Genomic DNA, 27,035 nt, shown 5'->3' on the forward strand with positions numbered 1-27,035 from the left:
TACTGGAGTCTGGGATAGTTAGGGAGTTTGGGATGGACATGTACACACTGCTACTTTACAATGAACAGGCAGCAGGGACCACTGTATACCACATGGAACTCTCTCTGCTGGATGTTACGTATCAGCCTGAACGGAGAATGGATACATGAATGTGGATGGCTGAGTCCCTTTGTTGTGCACCTGAAACTATCACCACATCGTCAACTGGCCATACCCCAATATAAAATAAATATCAAAAAAAAAAAAGAGTACTGGGGTCTGAAGCTACTCTGAAATGTCAGAGGATATTCAGGATATCTGAGGATGTCACCAAAGAGTAAGCGCCTACAAGTCAGCATTATGATAAAGGTTTTAAAAAACAGATGACCAACATCAAATGCATCAACATTTTTATGAAGTATAGATACATAAAAGGGTAAACTTCTGCTGTTTAGAAAATCCATTTATATACAGTACTTCATCACCTGATAATGGCAGATACTTGGACTGTAATTTAGAAAAAGTACTTTTGGCCACCAGTAGAAGAGACGTAAAGTAAAAGTAATTAACTTTTTTCAACAGAAACAAGCAGCTGTTCCCAAAAATGCGATGCAGAGTTGCTACCGTAATATACTGCCGCTTTGCTCAGGGGTGTCTCTATAACCATTATTTTACCACCTACACGAATTGGATCCTGGTTCTATTCACAGCCCCCCATAATCAACCTCCGCCAAAAAAAAAAAAAACCTGGCAAACAGTTTAGCACAGGATGGGTTCCAATACCAGCTCTGCTTCCTATTAGCTGTGAAATCCTGGGAAATTACTAAAACCTCTGCCTAAACTTTTTTATCTGTAATTTAGAGTAACAGTATCCACCTCAAAGAATTATTGTGAGAATTAAAGTCAGTTCATATACTACTATTTGGAACATGTAAAGAACTTTCACAATTCAAAAAAAAAGAAAACAAATCAACTTTCTAAATGCTCAAATGATTTGAACAGATACTTTACAAAAGAAGAGACACAGATGGTAAGTAAGAACAGAAAAGATCTCAACATTGTTACTCAATAAAGAAAAGCAAATTAAAGTCACAGGACCACTATACCCATTAGAGTAGATTAACAACACCACCACCATCTACAATACCAAGGGCTGGTAAGGATATGAAACAACTCCACTTCTCACACACTGTTGGTGGGAATGCCTATTAGGAAAACAGTTTCAGTTCAGTTCAGTTTAGTCGCTCAGTCCTGTCTGACTCTTCGCGACCCCATGAATCGAAGCACGCCAGGCCTCCCTGTCCATCACCAACTCCTGGAGTTCACTCAGACTCACGTCCATCGAGTCAGTGATGCCATCCAGCCATCTCATCCTCTGTCGTCCCCTTCTCCTCTTGCCCCCAATCCCTCCCAGCATCAGAGTCTTTTCCAATGAGTCAACTCTTTGCATCAGGTGGCCAAAGTACTGGAGTTTCAGCTTCAGCATCATTCCCTCCAAAGAAATCCCAGGGCTGATCTCCTTCAGAATGGACTAGTTGGATCTCCTTGCAGTCCAAAGGACTCAAGAGTCTTCTCCAACACCACAGTTCAAAAGCATCAATTCTTCGGTGCTCAGCCTTCTTCACAGTCCAACTCTCACATCCATACATGACCACAGGAAAAACCATAGCCTTGACTAGGCGGACCTTTGTTGGCAAAGTAATGTCTCTGCTTTTGAATATGCTATCTAGGTTGGTCATAACTTTCCTTCCAAGGAGTAAGCATCTTTTAATTTCATGGCTGCAGTCACCATCTGTAGTGATTTTGGAGCCCCCAAAAATAAAGTCTGACACTGTTTCCACTGTTTCCCCATCTATTTCCCATGAAGTGATGGGACCGGATGCCATGATCTTCGTTTTCTGAATGTTGAGCTTTAAGCCAACTTTTTCACTCTCCACTTTCACTTTCATCAAGAGGCTTTTTAGTTCCTCTTCACTTTCTGCCATAAGGGTGGTGTCATCTGCATATCTGAGGTTATTGATATTTCTCCTGGCAATCTTGATTCCAGCTTGTGTTTCTTCCAGTCCAGCATTTCTCATGATGTACTCTGCATATAAGTTAAATAAACAGGGTGATAATATACAGCCTTGATGTACGCCTTTTCCTATTTGGAACCAGTCTGTTGTTCCATGTCCAGTTCTAACTGTTGCTTCCTGACCTGCATACAGGTTTCTCAAGAGGCAGGTCAGGTGGTCTGGTATTCCCATCTCTTTCAGAATTTCCCACAGTTTATTGTGATCCACACAGTCAAAGGCTTTGGCATAGTCAATATAGCAGAAATAGATGTTTTTCTGAAACTCTCTTGCTTTTTCCATGATCCAGCAGATGTTAGCAATTTGATCTCTGGTTCCTCTGCCTTTTCTAAAACCAGCTTGAACATCAGGAAGTTCACAGTTCATGTATCGCTGAAGCCTGGCTTGGAGAATTTTGAGCATTACTTCACTAGCATGTGAGATGAGTGCAATTGTGCGGTAGTTTGAACATTCTTTGGCATTGCCTTTCTTGGGGATTGGAATGAAAATGGACCTTTTCCAGTCCTGTGGCCACTGCTGAGTTTTCCAAATTTGCTGGCATATTGAGTGCAGCACTTTCACAGCATCATTTTTCAGGATTTGAAATAGCTCAACTGGAATTCCATCACCTCCACTAGCTTTGTTCGTAGTGATGCTTTCTAAGGCCCACTTGACTTTACATTCCAGGATGTCTGGCTCTAGGTCAGTGATCACACCATCGTGAAAACAGTTTAGCAATTTCTAATTTAGGGCTTCCCTTGTGGCTCAGCTGGTAAAGAATCTGCCTGTAATGTGGGAGACCTGGGTTCGATCCCTGGGTTGAGAAGATCCCCTGGAGAAGGGAAAGGCTACCCACTCCAGTATTCTGGCCTGGAGAAGTCCACAGACTGTAAAGTCTATGGGGTCGCAAAGAGTCAGACACAACTGAGAGACTTCCACTTTCACTTTAGCAATTTCTTATACAGTTAAACATATACTTACCATACAATCCTGCTGTCCCACTCCTAGATATTTACCCAAGAGAAATATATATAAGCTTCTACATAAATACTATCAACAAATACTGGAAATGCAAATGTCCAACTGGTGAACAAATAAACATGTGGTATATCCATACAAGAGCTTCCGTGGTGGCTCAGCAATAAAGAATCACCTGCCAGTGCAGGAGACATGGGTTCAATCCAAGTCAGGAGGATTCCCTGAAAGAGGAAATGGCAACCCACACCAGGATCCTAGCCTGGAAACTTCCATGGACAGAGAAGCTTGGCAGGCTACTGTCCATGGGGTCACAAAGAGTCAGACACGACCGAGCAACTAAACAATAACATATCCATACAATGGAATGCTATCAGCAATAAAAAGGTATGAACTTCTACACCTGATGATGACACAATACAGATGAATCTAAAAGCATCAGTTCAGTTCAATTCAGTCACTCAGTCGTGTCTGACTCTTTGCAACCCCATGAATCGCAGCACGCCAGGCCTCCCTGTTCATCACCAACTCCCGGAGTTCACCCAGACTCACATCCATGGAGTCGGTGATGCCATCCAGCCATCTCATCCTCTCGTCCCCTTCTCCTCCTGCCCCCAATCCCTCTAAGCACCAGAGTCTTTTCCAATGAGTCAACTCTTCACATGAAGTGCCCAAAGTACTGGAGTTTCAGCTTCAGCATCATTCCTTCCACAGAAATCCCAGGGCTGATCTCCTTCAGAATGGCTAAATTAAATAAACCAAACTCAAAATGCATACTGTATGATTCCATTTATATGACATTCTCAAAAAGGCAATACAGACAGAAGAAATCCTATCAGTGGTTGCCAGGGGTTGGGAATGAGGAGAGTGGGTTGACTACAAAGAAGAACAAGGGAACTATATCTCGTATGGTTGGTTGTGGTATTGGTGATAAGATCTGTACCTGTCAAAAGTCACAGAACTACATAACTAAGTAGGGCAAACAATATAGTATTATAAACTATACATCAATAAACCGGACTTTAAAAAGAAATCCAGTTCATGGGTAATAGTGATTAATACAGTAGCAGGTGCTTAGTAAACACTTCATAAATATGAGCTGCTATCACTATGCTTCACAGTAGAAGCAACCAGTATCAAATACTTCAGGAAGACAAATTTTAGATCTCTAAATTTCTATATAAATAAAATGTGGCATCTCAGATTTGTGATGGAAATACAATGTACCTGTATATACTGTGTGTATGTTTATTTCTAAAATTAGATATATATATCAAAGTCAGTATATATCTTAATATAGAGTTATCACACCTGGGGGAATTGCCAACATTGATATTTGAACTATTAGCTGAGAAAGATTTCAACTGAATGAATGTATTAAATGCCAACTAAAGTTAAGACGCTCTTTATTTCTTTAAGATGGAACTCATGAAAAGAATTTACTGTGTAAGCAAGCACTCTCTTCTTCCTTTTTATTTTTACCTCTTCTCCTTGACCTCAAATTTGAGAACTTTGAGTATATAAAAATACAGAACAGTCTTAAGTTTTATATCTAGGAAACCTGGGCTAAAAAAAAAAAAAGGTATGCTGTGAATCTTTCTGGGTGAGCAGCTAACATGCTTCCATTCAGAGATGGAAAAATAAAAGATCAAACCATTAAAATGACAAATGACTAAAATCACTCTTCTCTACTATTTTTATATAAAAATAAAAATTTAAAGACTGAGATTCAGTGTTAGACAAATCTTTCAGGGAGATAGCATTAGTTTTGTTGATGCTGCTGCTGCTGCTGCTGCTGCTGCTGCTAAGTCGCTTCAGTCGTGTCCAACTCTGTGCAACCCCATAGACGGCAGCCCACCAGGCTCCCCTGTCCCTGGGATACTCCAGGCAAGAACACTGGAGTGGGTTGCCATTTCCTTCTCCAATGCATGAAAGTGAAAAGTGAAAGTGAAGCCGTTCAGTCGTGCCCGACTCTTAGCGACCCCATGGACTGCATGCAGCCCACCAGGCTCCTCCGTCCATGGGATTTTCCAGGCAAGAGTACTGGAGTGGGTTGCTATTCAAAGGGTAATGCTAGGTTCTGAGCAATGTGTTCAGTTCAGTCGCTCAGCCATGTCTGACCCTTTGCAACCCCATGAATCGCAGCACACCAGGCCTCCCTGTCCATCACCAACTCCCAGAGCACTCCCAACTGTGAGCTTAAATGTAAAACATAGTTAATTCTCTATTGTCTATCACTAGATTTGTTAAACCAAGGCCCCCTCCCCATTTCTGCAGATTACCAGGACTCATCCACAAGAATGTTCTCCTGGTCAAGTGTCTATGTGTTTTCACAGGCACGGTGAAGGCGAAAGAACCATAACTGCATCTGGCTTTGCTCATTACTACATTCCTACCACCAAGACAGGATCCAGTTCAGTTCAGTTCAGTCGCTCAGTTGTGTCTAATTCTTCGCGACCCCATGAATCGAAGCACGCCAGGCCTCCCTGTCCATCACCAACTCCTGGAGTTCACTCAGACTCACGTCCATCGAGTCAGTGATGCCATCCAGCCATCTCATCCTCTGTCGTCCCCTTCTCCTCTTGCCCCCAATCCCTCCCAGCATCAGAGTCTTTTCCAATGAGTCAACTCTTCACATGAGGTGGCCAAAGTACTGGAGTTTCAGCTTCAGCATCATTCCCTCCAAAGAAATCCCAGGGCTGATCTCCTTCAGAATGGACTAGTTGGATCTCCTTGCAGTCCAAAGGACTCTCAAGAGTCTTCTCCAACACCACAGTTCAAAAGCATCAATTCTTCGGTGCTCAGCCTTCTTCACAGTCCAACTCTCACATCCATACGTGACCACAGGAAAAACCATAGCCTTGACTAGGCGGACCTTTGTTGGCAAAGTAATGTCTCTGCTTTTGAATATGCTATCTAGGTTGGTCATAACTTTCCTTCCAAGGAGTAAGCATCTTTTAATTTCATGGCTGCAGTCACCATCTGTAGTGATTTTGGAGCCCCCAAAAATAAAGTCTGACACTGTTTCCACTGTTTCCCCATCTATTTCCCATGAAGTGATGGGACCGGATGCCATGATCTTCGTTTTCTGAATGTTGAGCTTTAAGCCAACTTTTTCACTCTCCACTTTCACTTTCATCAAGAGGCTTTTTAGTTCCTCTTCACTTTCTGCCATAAGGGTGGTGTCATCTGCATATCTGAGGTTATTGATATTTCTCCTGGCAATCTTGATTCCAGCTTGTGTTTCTTCCAGTCCAGCGTTTCTCATGATGTACTCTGCATATAAGTTAAATAAACAGGGTGACAATATACAGCCTTGACGAACTCCTTTTCCTATTTGGAACCAGTCTGTTGTTCCATGTCCAGTTCTAACTATTGCTTCCTGACCTGCATACAGGTTTCTCAAGAGGCAGGTCAGGTGGTCTGGTATTCCCATCTCTTTCAGAATTTCCCACAGTTTATTGTGATCCACACAGTCAAAGGCTTTGGCATAGTCAATAAAGCAGAAATAGATGTTTTTCTGGAACTCTCTTGCTTTTTCCATGATCCAGCAGACGTTGGCAATTTGACCTCTGGTTCCTCTGCCTTTTCTAAAACCAGCTTGGTCCATTTGCAGCCAATTAGGTGGACTATGTTTATTCCCCATGGGGATCCAGTGTGCCATGGCCACACACAGACCCCGCCTCAGTGTGTACACATGTGCAGATTGCCCTAAGGGGCCCTGGAGACAGTCCTTTTCAGTGGACATTCATGCCTGGCATGGTGTTCCCAATCTATGCTCCAGATTGGGATACGTGTGGTGCTTTGGAAAGCCCCAGGGCACAGTGGCCAGGGTCCACATTGGTCAAGTCATGAGGTCCATCCTCACTAAACTGCAGAATAAAGAGCATATGATTGAGGCCCTCCGCTGGGCCAAGTTCAAGTTCCATGGCCACAAGAAGACACATATCTCCGAGAAGTGGGGATTTACTAAGTTTAATGTAGATGAATTTGAAGACATGGTGGCAGAAACATGGCTCATCCCAGATGGCTATGGAGTCAAATCGTCCCTAATGAAGGCCCTCTGGACAAATGGTGGGCCCTGTAGTCATGAGAGCCTTGCTGCTGTCCCCTCCTTACTCATGCCCACGAATAAATCCTACTTTTCTGTCAAAAAAAGAAAAGGACAAGGTCCAACACATAGCAGAAGCTCAGCGACATGAGTACTATCCCAACCACACACACCACCTCTACCTTATCCCTTCATCCATCAGTAGACACTTACTTTGATCCATGATTTGATACAGCTGAATTCATGTAACTATGTTACCAGATTCTACTGTAGGCATTACTTTGGGTGGTTTTCCTTTCTTGTCAAAAATAACCAAGATTTAACTGTACAATTATATTCTTTATGATGCTTCCAAGTAACAGGCTAACTGCAATCTCAAGTTTCGTATCATATGAAATTGTATCTCTTACAATCTAAAATTCAGTATTACAGACAATATGTCTTCTACCTCAGTGGACTGTAACCAGGGATGCACCTCCAGATAACCTAGTCTGTGAAGACGCATGCCTACTCCCAGAAGCAGAATCAGCGGTATGGGTGGAGCCCAGGCTTCTGAGAGCCACGGCTCTGCTGCTCTGCAGCCCTAGACCCAACGCAGTCAGTGCTCTTCACCCGGCAGCCACTCCGAAGGACGGCCACCTTACTGCTCAACAATCTCCAAATGTTGTGGAGGGGAAATCTTCTATTTTTTAATCTGAGATTAGAGTGCGACTCCAGTTCCTCCTGTGCTACTCTTCAGGTAAAAGTAACATCACGGGAAAATACCATCTCAGCAACATCCTAACTGTCCCTTTCTCTACCACCAACTGTCTACTTTCAATTCACCTTTCACTACCATCAGAGAAATCTTCCTAAAGAACAACTCTGCAAGTGATGTGATGATCACTCATGGCTGAAAAACCAACTTTGATTTCCTGCGGGCAGAAAGCTGGACCACCTATCCCGGTGTTCACAGTTCTCATACCGTGACCTCAATCACCTGTTTCCGGCCCTGTCTTCCCCTCTCTGCACGTCCCCACTGTCTCTCGTGGGGCTCTTTTTCTCTCTGTCCTTCCCTCCCTCTGGCCTCCCCATCCCCCTTCACTCACACACACACACACACACACACACACTCCAGGCTTACTGAAACATTTTGGATGGCTTCATTCCTGTTCGTTTGCCTTCTCTGAGCTTGGAAAGCACCTGCGTTACTTCCTACCCTTTCCCTTATCTCTGCCTACTCGTCCACCCTTCACAGTCTCAGTTCAAATGCCTTCTCTGCATGACGGTTCCCCCGTGTTGCTCCACTTACAATTATTACAAGAACTGACCACGAGGCTGAAAGAGAACTTGAGAGATCCTCTTTTCAGTCCAGTGGTTTTTAAACTTTCCTGTTAAGTAGCTGAATTCTTATAAAAGTCTTCAAGGAACCTTACTACTGCATTTGTCTTCAGTGTGTTAAGAAAACCCGTAATACCGATACAATCCAGTCTCATTTAAAAATAAGGAAAGCAGGTCTGTGGGGTCACAAATGAGTTGGACATGACTGAGCACACACATTCACACAGCAGGGCTACAGAAAGAAGTGACTTGACCAACGTCAAGTTGGTAACAGAGGCGAGGTACTCTCAGGCACTCATTCATTAGCAAATATTCACTGAGCTCCCGCTACGAGCCTGGCACTGCTCCAGGCCCTTTTTATACAGCAGTGCAGAAAGACACCTAGGGGATAAATTATTCCCACTCACGCGGTACTTATATTCTAGCTAGGAAGAGAGAAATGTTATGAACTAAATATACAGTGTGGCGATTATAAAGAAATGATACAAATAAAGTGTATAGTATGTTAGGGATAAGGACAAATTAGAAAAAAATAAAACAGCAATGAGAAGAATATGACAGTTTACACAGCTAGCGAGGAAAAGTTTCCATTTGCCAGATCACTTCTAAGTAGAGACCTCCAACCTTACCTAAGGAAGAACATTCCAGGCAGAAAAAAAGCCCATGCAAAGACAAACAGGGAGCTAGCCCGATACGTTTTAGGAAACCAAGAAGGCCAGTGTGGTTCACGAAGAGAAAATAAGGAAGAGAGATAATAGGAGGAGGAAGAGTACTGGAAACTAAGGGAGAGCCTCACTGTTTAGACTTTAGCTAGAGAGTTTTAAGTAGCTGAGTCATAAGACTTGACTGCTGTGTTGAAAAAAGACTGCAAACAACCAGGGATGGAAGAAAGAGAAGCTTATGCAATAGCAGAAAAGATGACAATGACTTAGACAGAGGAGGCAGACAAGGAAGATATGATTAAATTATGGGTATGTTTCTAAGGAATATCCAATAAGATTTTTTAATGGACAAAAGTGGGTTGTTGGGGATGGAGGAGGGGGAAGGCTTCAAAACTCAATTTTTGGCAACTGGAAGACTGCAGCTGCCAAAACTGATAGGTTAGGAGTAAGAGAGTATCAGGAGTTACTGAACACAGAAAGGTGAACACAGACGGCGACAATGTGGGGTAGGAGGAGATCAGGAGTTATGAAACACACAGAGTTTGAAAAGCTTATCAGCTATCCAAATAAAAATGTCAAAACAAGTATACTGTCATGGAGCTGTATGATATAGTCCTGGAGCCTGGGGTAGAGGTCTGGGTTAGGTATATAAATTTGGGAGTCATTACATATATGATATGAAAGGTACAGATATAAAAGGTAACAGTGACAGACTCTGGGACACTGTACTATTTAGAAGTAGGGGAGATGAGGTGGAACTAGCAAAGAAGGCTTTCTGAAAAGGAGCACACAGCAACACAGCAGGAAAATAAGGCAAATGTGGTGTTACCCTGACACTGGAGGGGCGGTATTTCCAGGAGGAAGAAACTGTGCCAGAGGCTTACAACAGATCAAACCCGATGAGATCTGAAAGGAAAATGACAGGTGATTTAGCAACACAGACACGACTATTGATTTTGAAAGAATTTTCATTGTGTGATAGAGATTAAAAAAAAAAAAAAAACAAGCACAATATCAGATGAGAGACAGTTTAGCAGAGAATGAGGGGTGAGAAACTCAAGACAAAAAATAATTTTGTTGTGAACAGGCCAAGAAAAGATTTTAGGGGTGATAGGAGACCGCTGTTTAAGAAAAACGGTGCTTCTCCCATTGCCTAGAACATTCCATTTTGTACTGCAGTTAAGTTTGCACAACTCTGTGTCTCCATTTATAAACCAGTTATCCACTTGAGGGCAGGAACTGTATCATACAGCTTCTACAACCAACTGTGGCTGTGAACAGCAAGTTACTTCACACCACCATAGGATTTCAGTTTCCCTTTTTTGTAAAATACTGGGAGAATCTAGAGATCTGATAATTTTGAAAATCTATTTTAGTTCTGACATTTTATTGTTCCACAGCCTCTCCAAGTCCTCTAAATAGTGTTTGAGGAACTGAAAACAAAAATCACATTAAGGCTACATTTAAAAGAGAAGTTTCCTCATCAAATTTTTACATAGCTGACTGAAAGTAATACACAAAACTATCAGATATTCAGAACAACCTGGAAACTTTATAAAGTCCTCCAAAAATTCAATTTCACTTATTACACTTTATTAATAAAAGGTTTTTTGTTTTTTTTTTTTTAAAAAGAAAAGTGAAAGTCTCTCAGTCGTGTCCGATTCTTTGAGACCCCATGGACTATACAGTCCCTGGAATTCTTTGATCAGAATACTGGAGTGGAGAGTCTTTCCCTTCTCCAGGGGATCTTCCCAACCCAGGGATCGAACCCAGATCTCCCACACTGCAGGCGGATTCTTTACCAACTGAGCCACAAGGGAAGCCAAATCTATACTAACATTCTAGAAATATTTTGTATCTTATGGTAGTAGGATATTTAAGTAAATAGTCTTCTAACACAAGTCCAAAACAGTTCATCTTAAAATATGCCAAAACTCCATGCTCTTAAAAAAAGACAACTATCTTTTCAAAAAATTAACTAATTAATTAAATTTGGGTCTCAGGTGTGGGATCTTTGTTGCAGCTCACAGGCTTAGTTGCTCTGCAGCACGTAGGATCTTAGTTTCCCCACCAGGGACCAAACCCATGTCCCATCATTGGAAGGCAAATTCTTAACCACTGGACCACCTGGGAAGTCCCTGACAACTATCTTTTGCCATTAGTAAATTTAAGACAGTATGACAGAGGTCAAGCCTCTTATTTTAACTAGCCTGATTTAGACTATGTCTATTTTCATTTGATATTTATTATTTGTCTATAAAACAAAGGTTCTACTTACAAAGAGATTAGTAAAAAGTATTATGGCTTTCTTACAAATAAATGGACTCTATAAATTCATCACTGTTTGTGGACCAACGACTTATTTGGTTTGACTTTTTGCTATAGGCCTGAATCACACATTTAGCCCTGAAGATTAAAACCCAGCAACATGAAAAAGATTACCTTGCTATTATTTTTGCTCTTTAATAAAAAGAAAACCCAAATATAAACAGAAAAGTAGGGGCATTTTGCTATGCTATGCTGTCACTTCAGTCGTGTCTGACTCTGTGCGACCCCATAGATGGCAGCCCACCAGGCTCCCCCGTCCCTGGGATTCTCCAGGCAAGAACACTGGAGTAGGTTGCCATTTCCTTCTCCAATGCATGAAAGTGAAAAGTGAAAGTGAAGTCGCTCAGTCCTGTCCGACTCTTAGCGACCCCATGGACTGCAGCCTAACAGGCTCCTCCGTCCATGGGATTTTCCAAGCAAGAGTACTGGAGTGGGGTGCCATTGCCTTCTCCGAGGGGCATTTTAGGATATGTTAAAGAAACAAGAACTTCAATTTCTCTTAATCACACTGCTGGTCAAAATAGAGATATGGAAGAAACTAACATTAGCAACTAACCATGTAAATCCACAAAAAAATGACTTAAACTGCTTATTATGGTGCCAGGACACATAATGTGTTCTCAAATACCTATCAAAAAAAGGAGAACACACAGATACTAATAGTACATCCATACTGAGCAATAAAATGAAATTAACTGTGGATAAACACAACCTGGATGACATTTACAAGCATTATGTGGAGTGAAAGAAGCAGCCAGTGTCAGAAGGTTACCTACTATAAGACTCCATTCATAATGACATTTTTGAAGAAACAAAACTATAATGCTGGAGAACAGATCAGTGGCTGAAGGGGATGGACTGGGGGAGGGTGACTGGCCATAGAAACGGAGCATGAGAGAGTTCTGAGGGTGATGGACCTGTTCTGTAACCTAATTATGGCGGTGGCTACACAAATTTACACTTGCATTAAAGTTCACAGAATTGTATAGCAAAAAATATCAATTTTACTTCCTAAGTTAAAAAATGAAACAAAAATTACTGTTAATTCCAGTACTCCAAAAACTCATTACTCCAGTCCATAGTCATTAGAAAATATTAAAATCGAATTGAGGGCCAGTCTACAAAATATCTGACCAGTACTCTTCAAGGTGTCACGGTCAAAAAGGACAAGGAACCATCATAGATTTGAAAGGAGACAATGACAACTAAATGCAATGTGTATATCCTGGGTGGATCTTAGGACAGAAAAATGACATTAGTGGAAAAACTAAAAATCCTACTGAGGTCTACATTTAATTAATGGCATTGTACCAATGCTAATTTTTAAATTTTGATCATTGTATTGTCACTCTATAAGTTGTTAACAGTAGTGTGGGATGGATAAAAAATACACAGGAACTCTCTGTACTTTTACTGCTATTCTTCCACAAGCCTAAAATCATTTCAAAATAAGTTAAATGCCGAATCTTTAAGAAAAATGCTTGCAATAATTTCATAAAGCAAAAATACATTTCTCTTTCAAAAACAAATCAATGCCATCCTGCATATTTTGATTACTTCAGTGTAAGTTTGATTACCTAGTGTAGGTCATACCCACACCAAGAGCATACATGTTCTCTGAATGAGAGAAAATAGATTCTACCATAAATTATATGACTTACTAGTTGTGCCCATCTTCAGGGTATACATTTATAACTAAAAATTCTATCAACATTTGATTTCCTAATTGAAGAATGGAGTTCTTTCCAGAAATTCTCCAATGATCCAGCAGTCAGGACATGGTGCTTTTACTGGGACCCAGGTTCAATACCTAGTTAGGGAACTAAGATAGCACAGACTGCAAGGCACAGTGGGGGAAAAAAAAAAAAAGGAAGTCCTTCTTAAGAAATTTCTCATAAATTCTACCTCTTAATATTCTTATTTAAAAAAATTTAAAAAGTCAATGGTCTACCAACACCCACAGAATAAATTCCAATACAAGACATTTCTGCATTTTGACTTTGGTCTACCATATTACAGCCTCATGTGAGACTAGGCCACCTCCCAATGTTCACCCTATAATTCAGCTTTGCTGAACTATTAATTCAGATCATGTCATGTCTTCTCACCTCACATTTGCTGGCCTTCTCCACCCAGGAAATCTCTTGCAAAACCCTTCTCTCCTCCACCACTAGAAGGAAGAACTGCTCACTTCCTCCTTGTGCTCCCACAGTATTTTGTAAGTGATCTAATAGATCAACAAATCACATTGCTTACCCATTCATACAGAAATTTACGCAAGGTTACAATACACAAAACACTCTAGGTTTGGGGGACCTCAAGGTGAATTGATTTCCTTTATAATTCCATCTACTCTACTGGAATTTCTGGTGAAGACACTGTTTTTGTTTTTAACCATTTATTTACATGTCTCACCGGTTACTTATTTCAGCTAAATAGCATTCCTGACTCACAACAGTGTTTAATAAATATTTGTTGAAAGAAAACATTTGAAGGTTCAAGTAAACACTGGTTCAATGATAAATCTGCTTTTTCTCTTCCACACAATCCACGCCATTTTCAGGTCATTTCTGCAAGTCGAAATGACACAAAAAGCAAGGCCCCTTTCTCCCTTTCCTGAACAGTCCAATTCCTGTGAATAAGTTGGTTAAGCTGGCTCTGGCAGCCCCATTTAATGGACAACAAGCCCATAGCAGCAAAGCTCTGTGTTTATTGACAGACAACAACTTCTAGATGAGTCCCCGTGCTTATACCTGAATACCTCATTATGTTAACAGTTTACAAATAAAATTAGAGACAGAGAACAAAGGAGGAGACGCCCAACAGATTTGGACCAATTAGCCAAATGTGGCCCTTTCTTTCGACTTCTGGGTCTTCCGTTTCTTTCAGGCTTTTACTTACACAGCCTCCTGTCAACAAACTTCTCAAATTATAAATGTTAGTAAACGTTTCAGTAAAAGGAATATTCAAATAAAATATTTAGACTGCAGGCTTTATTCGTGTTTCACAACACCATTCGGATGAACAGTTGATGCCTTTTGCACTGATAATTTAATATCAGCATAACGGACACACTTTAGCTACAGCAAACTGCCCTGCTACTCCCCTTTCACACCTGAACCCACATCACTGGTATAAATGGAACATGAAAATTTTAAGAGTAGTTCAGATTTATCATTTTATAAAATATTTCTTGGATATATGATGCTAGTATTTTAATGTTCTCAAATTTCTATTTTCAGGTCTCCTTCCTGTACCACACAGACGGTTCTACCCAAGCTGACAACGCCTTCCAATGTCTGATTGACAAATTTAACATATCCAAACCTGAATTCCTGACCACCCCTCCGAAATGTACTGTACCCAGTTTTCTCCAGTCCTCTGGGTGGCTTCTTAACACTTCTAGCTGCTCAGACCAAAAATCTTGGCTCCTTCTTGACTGTCACAGACCTACATCCAATCTGAAAGGAAATACTATCAGTTCAGTTTTCAGCCTAGAACCCTGTCACCACTGAACTGCATTGTTACCTCTTACCTGCACCACTGTAGTCCAAGTGGCCTGATGTATCTTTTTAAATGGATTATTTCTGATTTTCCCTACAATCTACTCTCAAAGCAGCAATCAGAAGTAATCCATTTAAAAAGATACATCCAGATCATATTACTCTCCTGTTTCAAAACCTTTCTATAGCTCCTGTTTTCACAAAAAAGTAAGTCATCATTAAAGTCTTCACAAACTGTTTACAGGGCTTCCCTGGTGGCTCGGTGGTAAAGAATCTGCCTGCAATGCAGGGGTTTCGGGTTCAATCCCTGGTACAGCAAGAAGACATGTACTTAATACAGATAATATATTATCTCAAGTAGCTAAGTGTAGTAATAAATAGATTAAATAGAATACAATATTTTGAAAAAGATATCTGATGCAAACTGTTCTATACAGAAGAGATACACAAGTTCCTACTGTATAGCACAGGAAGCTATATTCAATATCCTGGGATAAACCATGATGGAAAAGAATATGATAAAGAATGTACGTATGAGTATCACTGAGTCACTTTACTGAACGGCAGAAATTAACACAACATTGTAAATAAACTATACTTTAATAAAATAAATTTTTAAAAAAGATATGATACTTATATACAAATTTAGGTTATAATAAAAATAGCATTAACAGAAACATTAAATTCAGCTTTGTCTGGAGGGAAAAACCCACAGAGGGGAAGAGTGTTCATTAGACAGTATTAGCTAATAATTTCAAACCACTGATAATCATTTTTCTAAAAAGAGCCTACACCACATTATTCCAATTAAAAAACGAGCAGAAGAAAATATAAGCATTTATATACTACCCAGTGCAAGCATGCTGAGTCACTTTAGTCACGTCTGACTCTGTGACCCTATGAGCCAAAGCCCGCCAGGATCCTCCTCTCCAGCAAGAATACTGGAGTGGGTTGCCACACCCTCCTCCAGGGGATCTTCTTGACCCAGGGATCAAACCCACGTCCTCTGTGTTTCCTGTTTTAGGAGGCGAGTTCTTCACCACTAGTGCCACATCCTTCTATGTGACACGAAGGGCAGGGAAAAAAAAAAGATAAGGAAAAGAATGGCATTTGACCACCTAACAATCTGAAAACACCATAACCAAAGGTAAGGCAAAGGATAAACGAGGGGGAAAATATGACAACATTTTAAAAACAAAAAGTAGGTAAATAAAACTTAGTCTAAGGTTCGGCTTACCCTGGCAAATGAATGTGTTGAAACTCAACAAATGCTTTACAAAAAATAAAGCCGCTGCTCCATTCAAAAAGCCAACTAGAAATCTTAGTCAATACAGTGTGGGTGTGCGAGAAAAACAGTACAACATGGAACTGCAGCAGTGGGCTTATTCTCAAAGAAAACAGCCTTGTCTCTTCAAAGGCTGACCAGTGAGCATCCAATCCTGTTTTAAATTAAAATAAAATGTTTAAACTAAAAAAGATTCATGCATTTAACTTTATGCAAATTGTACCTCACAAGGAAAAAAGTAAACAAATATTGAAACTATAGTCAGTGATAAGGATGCTAAAGTATTTAAGTGGAAATGCACTAATGTCTGCAATTCACTTTAGATAGAAGGATAAAAGTGTGGGAAAACAAATATAAAAAGTTAATGCTAAAATCTAGAAGGTGAGTATATGAGTGATTATTAAAAAACTTCAGCTTTGCTACATGTTTAAAAACTTTTATAATAAAATGAGGAAAGAAACAACTATTATTGATTGACTCAAACACTCTAATAGAAAAAGGGACATTGGGAATGAAGAGGCACTTCACAGAATATGGCCAAACACAAGAGAAGATGTTCAAAGATGTTCACTCTCACAACCTCAGAGCAGAGAAACAATAGCATTTTTCACCTATTAGCAAAGACTAAAATGAATAGAGAAGGTATAGGAGAAATAAATGGTCTCATACATTCATCAGTGTACAAGAATATAACTCCAGAAGGCAATTTCACAACCAAAAGGACTTCATGTATTTTTTCAGTCCCAGTAATTTATTCTAACAAATAAGGTATGCAAAGATTAGAGAAATTCAGTATCATTGTTCAAAACAGTAAAAAACTGGAAATAAACTGTTACAGAAATTAGGTGTTACAGAAATCATATTTCACTATATGGAGCATACTGTATTACTGAACTGTTAAAGAATGATTATCAATATAAAATAATATACCAATAAAAAATCTCCCTTGCTCCTTGGAAGAAAAGCTTTGACCAACCTAGACAGTATATTATAAAGCAGAGACATTACTTTGCCAACAAAGGTCTGTCTAGTCAAGGCTACAGTTCTTCCAATAGTCATGTACGGACATGACAGTTGGACTATTAAGAAAGCTGAGCGCTGAAGAATTGATGCTTTTGAACTGTGGTGTTGAAGAAGACTCTTAATAGTCCCTTGGACAGCAAGAAGATCCAACCAGTCCATTCTAAAGGAGAACAGTCCTGAGTGTTCACTGGAAGGACTGATGCTGAAGCTGAAACTCTAATACTTTGGCCACCTGATGCGAAGAGCTGACTCATTGGAAAAGACCCTAATGCTGGGAAAGATTGAAGGCAAGAGGAGAAGGGGTTGACAGAGGATGAGATGGTTGGATGGCATCATTGACTCGATGGACATAAGTTTGAGTAAGCTGTGGGAGTTGGTAATAGACAGGGAAACCTGGCGTGCTGCAGTCCATGGGACTGCAAAGAGTTGGACACGACTGAACTGAACTGACTGAAAAAATCTCCACTGTATATGTACGTGAAATACATAAGTTAGAAAAGAGTGTGTATCACTGCACAATCGATATTTATACATAGATGGTCCACATTTCAGTATCCAAAGTAATGATCAACTGAAAGCTTACAGTACATATGCTAGTTAGTAAAATTCTTATGATTTGCATATTTGTCTGTGCTATTTGGTATTTAAGTAGCTTCCATGTGCTGAGCACTCTTGTGTAGACTCAAGACATAGTTTACCTGTGGAATCAAGTAAACAATTCGGACACAGTCCCTGCCCACATATGAAGGAAAGCAACAAAGCAACATAAAGGGTGACCAAGAAAACCTTAGATAAGGGAAGGCCTCTCAGAAAATGTGACAACTGCTCTGAGACTAATGATAAGGTGGCAGGCATGTAAAAGCAGGAGGCTGGGGCAGAATATTATCAGCAGAGGAAGTTGTAGGAGCAAAGCAACAAGAGGAAGCGCCACGGCTCTCAGAGAGCAGGGAGGAGAGAAGTATGCAAAGTGGCTGGAGAAGTACATACACTAAACAAGTATCACCCTTACAATCAGGAAAAAAGATCAAGCTAGTTTCATCCTAAAAAACAAACAAAAACCTTTACCACTACCCCAATCATACAGGTGGACAAAATTACAAAAATCTTCCCTTGCTGAGGGCTTGACATGTGCTGTGCTAAGTCGCTTCAGTCATGCCCATCTCTTTGCAGCCTCACGGACTGTAGGCCACCAGGCTCCTCTGTCCATGGGATTCTCCAGTCAAGAATACTGGAGTGGGTTGCTATGCCCTCCTCCAGGGGCATCTTTCCAACCCAGAGAGGGGCATCTTTCCAACCCAGGGACTGAACCCGTACCTCTTAAGGCTTCTACACTGGCACATGGGTTCTTCATCACTAGCGCCACCTGGGAAGCCTAACATAAATGTCTCGTTTAATCCTCATGATAGAACCATTCAAAAGCATTCGGTGGGAGAAAATAATAGCAAATGAGACAAATGACAAAGGATTAATCTCCAAAATATACAAGCAGCTCAAACAACCTAATCAAAAAGTGGGCAGAAGACCTAAACAGACATTTCCCAAAAGAAGACATACAGATGGCTAATAAACACAAGAGAAGATGCTCGACACTGCTCATTATTAGAGAAATACAAATCAAAACCACAATATCATCTCACACCTGTCAGAACAGCCATCATCAAAAAGTCTACAGACAATAAATGCTGGAGAGGGTGTGGAGCAAAGGGAACCCTCTTGCACTGTTGGTGGGAATAGAAACGGATACAACCTCTCTGGAAAACAGTATGCAGATTCCTTTAAAAACTAAGAATAAAACTACCATATGACCTAGCAATCCCACTATTGCGCTTACACCCTGAGGACATCATAATTGAAAAAGACACACGTACCCCAATCTTCACAGCAGCACTACTGACAACAGCCAGGACCTGGAAGCAACCTGGATGTCCATCAACAGATGAATGGATGAAGAAGACACGGTACATAAACACTATGGAATCTTACTCAGCTGTAAAAAGAAACACATCTGAGTCAGTTTCAATGAGGACGATGAACCCAGAGCCTATTACACAAAGTGAAGTAAGTCAGAAAGAGAAAGCCAAATATCATATATTAACACATATATACGGAATCTAGAAAGAAGGTACTGGTGATCCTATTTGCAGGGCAGCAAAGGAGACGCAAAGATAAAAGACGGACTTTTGGACGCAGCGAGGGGAGGAGAGGGTGGGATAATCTGAGAGAGCAGCAATGAAACATATAATTACCATATGTAAAAATAGACAGTGGGAATTCCTGTATGATGCAAGGAACCCCAAATCGACGCTCGGCGACAACCTAGCGGGGTGCGATGGGCAGGGAGGTGGGAGGGAGGCTCCAGGGGGAGGGGACATGTGTATCCCTATGGCTGATTCATGTTGATGTCTGGGAGAAACCAGCACAACGCTATAAAGTGATTATCGATCACAATATTGTAAGGTAATTATCATCTAATTGAAAGTAAAATAATTTTTTTTTAAAAAAGCATTCAGAACACATCAAAGTATCAATAGAACATTCCTGGGACCACAGTTCTCCAAAGCCAGTCCACAGAACAGATGTATGAGAATTATCCAAAGACACAAACATAACATATACACACACACACTTCTGAGTCCTACGCCTAAGATTCAAACTAGTAGCTCACAAGTGAACCCAAGATTCTCTATTTTTTATTGCCCAGATGATCAGAAATTAGTATAGTGACAAACAGACCTTTGAACCTCAGCAGGCAAACCTGACTGCACCTGTGTATACACAGTCCCACAACTCTGTACCTAGATTAAGCCAGTGGGGTCACATTTGTTCTCAGTAGATTCTATTCAGAGAATCAGCAAGGTGTGTGATATACTTTTCAAGTATTTCACAGATGTAAAGAAAATTTTTAATTCAAGCTTTCTTAAAAAAAAAAAAACTCCATTATTTGACACTCCAAGTGCCACATACACCTCAATCCCTTCTAACATCGTTTCTCAGTCCCTTCACTAAGAGCCTTCCTCAAAGATTTGCCTAACTCCACTTCATTTCCCACTCATCCCAGTCTGTCTAGCCTAATCCTGCCCTTACTGAGCCACTAAACCTGCCCTAAATAAAGTCAACGACCACACTGGGCTAAATCCAACGAACACTTTCAGAACCTGCTGCGCTAGACCAACACACTCTCCTTCCCAGCTTCCCCCAGGGCCTCGCTCCTTCTCCTGTCTTCTCCGCCCACCTCTTCCACCTCACGACTGAACACCCTAAAGGCTCGGCGGAAAAGCCTCTTCTCACTCCAGAGTCTCCCTGGGCGAAGACATCCACTTCTAGGATTTCAACTACAAAGCCAGAGCATAAAGGTGAAATTCACCTCTACTCAGTTACCCTTCACAATCCCCTTTAATCCACCCTTTAGGTACATTTTACCACATTAAAAGGCCTCGTGCGTGCCTACCCAGTCGCGTCAGACTCACTGAGACCCACGGACTGCAGCCCGCCAGGCTCCTCTGTCCATGGGATTCTCCAGCAAGAATACTGGAGTAGGTTGCCATGTCCTCCTCCAAGGGATCTTCCTGACCCGGGGGTCAAACTCATGCATGCCTCTTATGGGCATTGGCAGGCGGGTTCTTTACCACTGCTGCTGCTGCTAAGTCGCTTCAGTCATGTCCGACTCTGTGCAACTCCATAGACAGCAGCCCACCAGGCTCCCCCATCCCTGGGATTCTCCAGGCAAGAACACTGGAGTGGGTTGCCATTTCCTTCTCCTAGCACCACCTAACAGGCCACAATGGCAACCAATACATCATCTCAGTAAACATAACTGAAACACTTTTTCTCCTCACATTCAAACACCAGATTAACAATGTAATTTATAGTTAAAGGGCACACTGTATGAAAAGACACAATTTTCCCCATTACTTCACTCCATTTTACCTCCGTAAGCCATGGCTTGAAACACAGCAATGTCTGCCCTCTAAGATAAAACTCAAAATCCTTAACATGCCTTGTATCAGTGGTCCACAACCCTTTTGGCACCACTGCCCAATTTCGTGGAAGACAATTTTTCCACAGACCAGGGGTAGGGGGATGGTTTAGGGATGATTCAAGAGCAGTACATTTACCGTGCACTTTGTGCAGGCATGTGTGCTCAGTCCCTTTGCCACGGCTGACTCTGTGACCACACAGGCCTTAGCCCACCAGGCTCCTGTGTCCATGGAATTCTCCTGGCAAGAATGCTAGAGAGGGATGCCACAGGCCTTAGCCCACCAGGCTCCTGTGTCCATGGAAATCTCCTGGCAAGAATGCTAGAGAGGGATGCCGTGCCGTCCTCCAGGGGATCTTTCTGCCTTGGAGATCGAACCCGTGTCTCCTGCACCTCCCACAATGCAGGCAGTTTCTTTACTACTGAGCCACGGAGTAAGCCCATCGTGCTTCTAATCTAATGCTGCCGCTGATCTGACAAGAGGTTCTGGTCAGTGGCCCGGAGCCTGGGGACCTCTGTCTTCTATAATCTGATACTTGCCCTCTTTGTCTCCCATCACATTCCACTACATTAAAGCCTTCAGGGCCTTCTTCCATTTCCCAAAGCACATCCTTTCTTTCCTGCTTTGTAGTACTTGCATAATGCTACTCCCTCAGCCTCCCATCACTTTCCATCCCCCCCTTTCTCCCAGCCAAAGGTTACCATCCTTCAAATCCCACTTCAATGTCATTTCCTGAGGGAAGCCTTTTCAATACAGCCACTTTCCACCCACTGTTAGCTGTCTCCCAGTTATGTACCGAACACTCAAACGCTTTTCACTTATTTGATCAAAGTCTGTCTCTCCCCCTAAGATGCAGGAGCTTCAGGAGGATCGTACCCGCTTTTTTCATTGTTCTATCCCAGGCACCTGAACACTGACTCAATCAGTAACTTCAGTCTCATTACATTTGCTTTTCACTCTCTTACCAGTTGCACGTGTGTGTGCTTGTGCCCAGTGGTGTCTGACTGTTGGCAACCCCGTGGGCTGTAGCCCGCCAGGCTCCTCTGTCCATGGGATTCTCCAGGCAAGAATACTAGGGTGGGTTGCCACTTCCTACTCCAGGGGATCTTCCCGACCCAGTGATCGAACACCCTATGTCTTGGGTGTCCTGCATTGGCAGGTGGATTCTTTACCACTAGGGCCACCTGGGAGCTCCTACAAGTTGCATATAAAAATAGAAATTCAGATTTACCTTTTCAAAAAAATACATGGCAAAATTAACCACTAAAGTGTACCGTTAAGGAATAGCAAGTACTTTCAGAGTGTTTCTCAACCAATCTCCAGAATTCATTTTATCTAGCAAAACTAGAAGTCCATACCCACTGAACCACTCCCCATCCTCCCGCCCCCCCGTCCCTGCTCTCTACTGCTTTCGCTATGATTCTGACTACTTGAGGCACCACAGGTAAGTAGAATCACGCAGTATTTGTCTTTTGGGGACTGGTTCATTTCACGTAGAATAATGCCCTCCAGATTCACGCATGTCATAACCTGGGTCAGCACTTCCCTCCTCCTCAGGCTGAAAACCATTCCACTGTAAGTGTATGCCTCGTTTAGTTTGTCCACTTGTCCATTCATGGACACTTGGGCTCCTTCTACCTTTTCACTATTGTCAATAACGCGCTAAGAACATGGGTGCACAGGATCTCTTTGAGATTGCTTTTAATTCTTTGGGGATAACCTAGAAACAGAATTGCTGGATCATTTGGTAATTCTATTTCTAATTTTTTGAAAAACCGCCAACCTGTTGTCCACAGTGGCTGTAGCATTTTACATTTCCACAAACAGCACACAGGGCTCCACTGTCTCCACGCCCTCACTAACTCTTGTTATTTAGGGTTTTGTGTTTTGGGGTTCTTGATAGTAGCCACCCTAATGAGTGCAGGTGGAAGATTTGCTTGTCTTTTGGCTGTGCTGGGTCTTCACTGCTGCACGGGGACTTTTCTCTAGTCGCGGTGAGCAGGGGCTTCTCACTGCAGTGGCCTCTTTTCTTACGGAGTACAGGCTCTAGGGTGCAGGGGCTTCCCTAGTTGCAGCTCTTGGGCTCAGGAGCTGTGGTTCCAGGCTCTAAAACACAGGCTCAACAGTCGTGGCACGCAGGCTTAGTTGCTCCGAGGCATGTGAAATCTTCCCAGATCAGGGATCGAACCAGTGTCTCCTGCGCTGTCAGGTAGATTCTTTACCACTGAGCCACCAGGGAAGCCCTAGATTTGCTTTTACATAAATTTTATGTGCTTTCTTTCTCCTACAAACATGTGCTAAAAGCCCTCTAAAATATGCTCCATGAACTAGCAAAAGACAATTCCAAAAGGTATTGAAAGTAATTCAGTTCAGTCGCTCAGTCATGTCTGACTCTTTGTGACCCCATGGACTGCAACACACACACAGCCTTCCCTGTCTTTCACCACCTCCCGGAGCTGGCTCAAACTCATGTCCATCGAGTCAGTGATGCCATACAACCATCTCATCCTCTGTCATCCCCTTCTCCTCCCGCGTTCAATCTTTCCCAGCATCAGGGTCTTTTCCAATGAGTCAGATTTTCACATCAGGTGGCCAAAGTATTAGAGTTTCAGCTTTACCATCAGTCCTTCCAAGGAATATTCAGAACTGATTTCCTTTAGAATGGACTGGTTGGATCTCCTTGCAGTTCAAGGACTCTCAAGAATCTTCTCCAGCACCACAGTTCAAAAAGCATCAACTCTTTGGCGCTTTCTTTATTGAAAGTAGAAAAGAAGAAATAGTCTTTTAAAGCAAGATTTAAGGGACAATAAAATTGTAATGCATGTGAAATGGCAAAAAAAAAAAAAAGGAGAAAAAATAATGGGAAGGTATTCCCATTCAAATGTGAAATTTCCAAATGCCACCTGCCTGCATGACCTTCTGAATTCCATAAGCTGATGTTCAGCCTTCTACTAGAATGCTTCCTTTCCCCTCCTACCTGCTACCTGTGTTCTGGACCAGTCCCTTCCTGTGATAGTCTTCCTTTCTGTCTCAGCTCCACCCAGCTACTGGGTCAGTGCCTGCCTTACATATGGGATGACTGAGTGGCAGGGCTCTGTTGTTCCCAGGCGGCAAGGTCACTGTGTTCCTTGGCATTGGAGGGTATCAGTGATAAGCACAGACGGTAGGAGAGCTGGGGCAAAACAAATCCCATTACAACCCTGAAAACTTGAATTAAATGCCTAATTAAATTTGGAAACATAAAAAGCTTCACACAAAGCAATACATCAACACATCCTAAATGGGAAATATATCCTGGTCTTGGGATTCCTTGGGTCTAAGGAATCCAAAGGGAACCTTAATTAAGTAGTAAAGAACTTGCCTGCCAATGCAGGTTCAATCCCTTGGTTGAAAAGATCCCCTGGAGAAGGAAATGGCAACCCACTCCAGTATTCTGGCCTGGAAAAATCCATGGACAGAGGAGCCTGAACGGCTGCAGTCCGTGGGGTCACAGAAGAGCTGGACACGACTAAGAGACTAAACAATAACAAAGATTTCAGACAATCTAGAAGATTCTCTGGACCTAGAAGTCACTAGCTAAGTACCTCCCCAGAGATCTAAAGTATAGCCAAAAAAAAAAAAGTTTCAAAACAAAGGTATGCATTTAATACTGAATGGTTTGCATTCAAAAATAAAAGATCTATTAAGATTTGTAAAGACACACCCAGCAAACAGTCAAAACTTATGAAATAGTTGTTATTGCTTCATCAAAATTTAAGTCATCGATGCTGGAATTATTTTTCAAAGAACAAAATGTTTTATACTTACAGTTATGAAAATGAACCCATGTGTAAAAACTAAGTGGGCTAGTCACTCACTCATGTCCAACTCTGAGTAAAAACTAAAAGGGAATATTAATGACCATTAATCCTAAAACAATCACCATTCTACCATATCACACAACAGATATCACATGATAAAGTTTAAGTGGAGGCTAAATAGTAAACTAAAAATTTCTTTATATAAGTTCAGGGTCATGGTTTTTAAAACGGTATGATAATGACACCAATAAAGAAAGTTACAAAACAGAAACAGGTCTCTAATTTTATTGACTCTTTGTTTCAATACTCAGAAAAGGAGAGTAAAAAAAAAAAAACAAACCATGAAGTATTTTGAAAGTTACTTTCCTTAAACAAAATCTAAATAATACTGTTTTTTATATGGTAACATACCTTAGGGACCTAGATTAAACATTTGTATTTTCATCATTAATAGTCTATTTCACTTAAAATTACACAGTTATACCTCAACTGGGGCATAAAAGATATAAACGCAGCAAAAAATAGTTCAGAAAAGTCATCCACAACTCATTGATTTACTTCGAAAAGATTAAATGAAACCAAACATTGAAAGTACATTATCGGACTTCACTGGTGGCACAGGAGGAATCTGCCTGCCAATGCAGGGGACACAGGTTAGATCCTTAGTCCAGAAGATTCCATATGCCGTGGAGCAACTAAGCCCCTGCACCACAACCACTGAAGCCCGCTCACTTAGAGCCTGTGCTCCACGACAAGAGAAGCCACCACGGCGATGAGTAGCCTGTACAGGCAACAAAGAGCAGCCCCACTCTCTGCAACGAGAGAAAGCTGCACGCAGCAACCAAGACCTGGCTCAGCCAAAACCAAATGGAATATTTAAAAAAAAAAAAAAAAGAAATTTATCTAAAAACAGAAAGTATGTTATCATACTACACTTTTGAGAAAAATAACTGAGAAATATCTGAATATTTAACATCATTAACATTATATTTGAAAATCTAATCATGACCAACACTTAAGGTCCCTGAAGTGAGGGGGTTCAGCAGGTGCGCCATTCATTCTCTCCCTCAGTCTGGACATCACATGCAGAAAAGATGTGTGACTGTGACTTCAGAATGAGGCGTCAGCCCACTTCTGCTTTATTGCTAACACAAATTTCCAACACTAAATGGCTACCCCATGCCTCCAGATCCCTTAGGGAAAACAAGTGTGTAAGCCCTTTACAATATTAGGCTGTAAAGAACTCATCTGCCGGGAAAGTTTTATTTTGCAGAAATGTAGACAGAACCATTTTCTGAATTGCAAAGAGCAAACAATTTTTTCACAACCACCATTTTATTTTGATTCAAGCTAGCTTACCATTTTAATTTGCGAACAGACTGTCCTTCTAGATAAACAACCTATAATAAAATCCAAGTTATTTACATAAATACAATGAAGGCAATTCATCAAAGCATGGCTAATTTCTAACAATAAAATCCAATTCTACAAAAATGAGAAGGGAAAGCCACTTTCACTTAGGGGGAAAAAAACGATGGGGTATGGGTTCACCTATTTTTCAAGAAATATCACTCTCAAGGAGATACATATAAAATAGACCAAAAAATACAATAAGAAAAAATACCATTTTATAATAGGCATACATGCCACAATATTTTATAAAAGCACACTCTTTTAACATTAAATTTCTAGAGAAAGAAGTATGTCATCTAAAAGGCATTTTTTACTTTCTTTGCAACATTTTAAAGCTGTTGATTTCATTTCCATTCATTTAAAAGCTCCAGAAAAAATCAAACTAATTTCAACTTTCTATTTAACAAGCATAACTACATATACCAATGTGGAAGAATCATAATCAGTTTTATAATAGTAAACTTCAAATGAATGAAGTTTTATTATAATTTTTGAGGATTGTAGTTCTATTATCCACAGGGTGGCAGTCTCAGAGTCATAATTTTATCTCCAAATTTAATGTACAATTTCAGTGTTCAAAAAGACACATACACAGGTAAGCAATAACACTTTACTGTCTGATCAGCAATTGCAAAAATTGTCCCTTCAAAAAAAAAATCTACCCTTCA

The 27,035-nt window shown here is 41.1% G+C and overlaps 1 protein-coding gene, 1 non-coding gene and 1 pseudogene across 5 annotated transcripts in view; 1 reads left to right on the plus strand and 2 right to left on the minus strand.

Annotated features, from left to right (window-relative positions):
- Window positions 1-27,035, minus strand: part of ELF1 (E74 like ETS transcription factor 1) — a 122,975-nt gene that overhangs the window by 87,645 nt on the left and 8,295 nt on the right. The window contains exon 2 of one of the 4 annotated variants that reach the window (XM_059891974.1): window positions 19,046-19,164. The exons of 2 other annotated variants lie outside the window; for them this stretch is intronic. The gene's annotated coding sequence lies outside the window, so the exon portion shown is untranslated. Of the gene's footprint in view, window positions 1-19,045; window positions 19,165-24,131; window positions 24,156-27,035 lie in introns of those variants that run through there. One more of the 4 variants, XM_059891973.1, reaches the window with a different exon arrangement.
- On the plus strand, window positions 6,616-6,738 carry LOC112449170 (uncharacterized; annotated as a pseudogene).
- MIR12044 (microRNA mir-12044) lies at window positions 14,940-15,004 on the minus strand. The gene has a single exon (NR_162411.1). It is a non-coding gene; the product is annotated as a microRNA mir-12044 (primary transcript).

The sequence above is a fragment of the Bos taurus genome, chromosome 12 (assembly GCF_002263795.3).
Source record: "Bos taurus isolate L1 Dominette 01449 registration number 42190680 breed Hereford chromosome 12, ARS-UCD2.0, whole genome shotgun sequence".
Lineage (NCBI taxonomy): Eukaryota > Metazoa > Chordata > Mammalia > Artiodactyla > Bovidae > Bos > Bos taurus.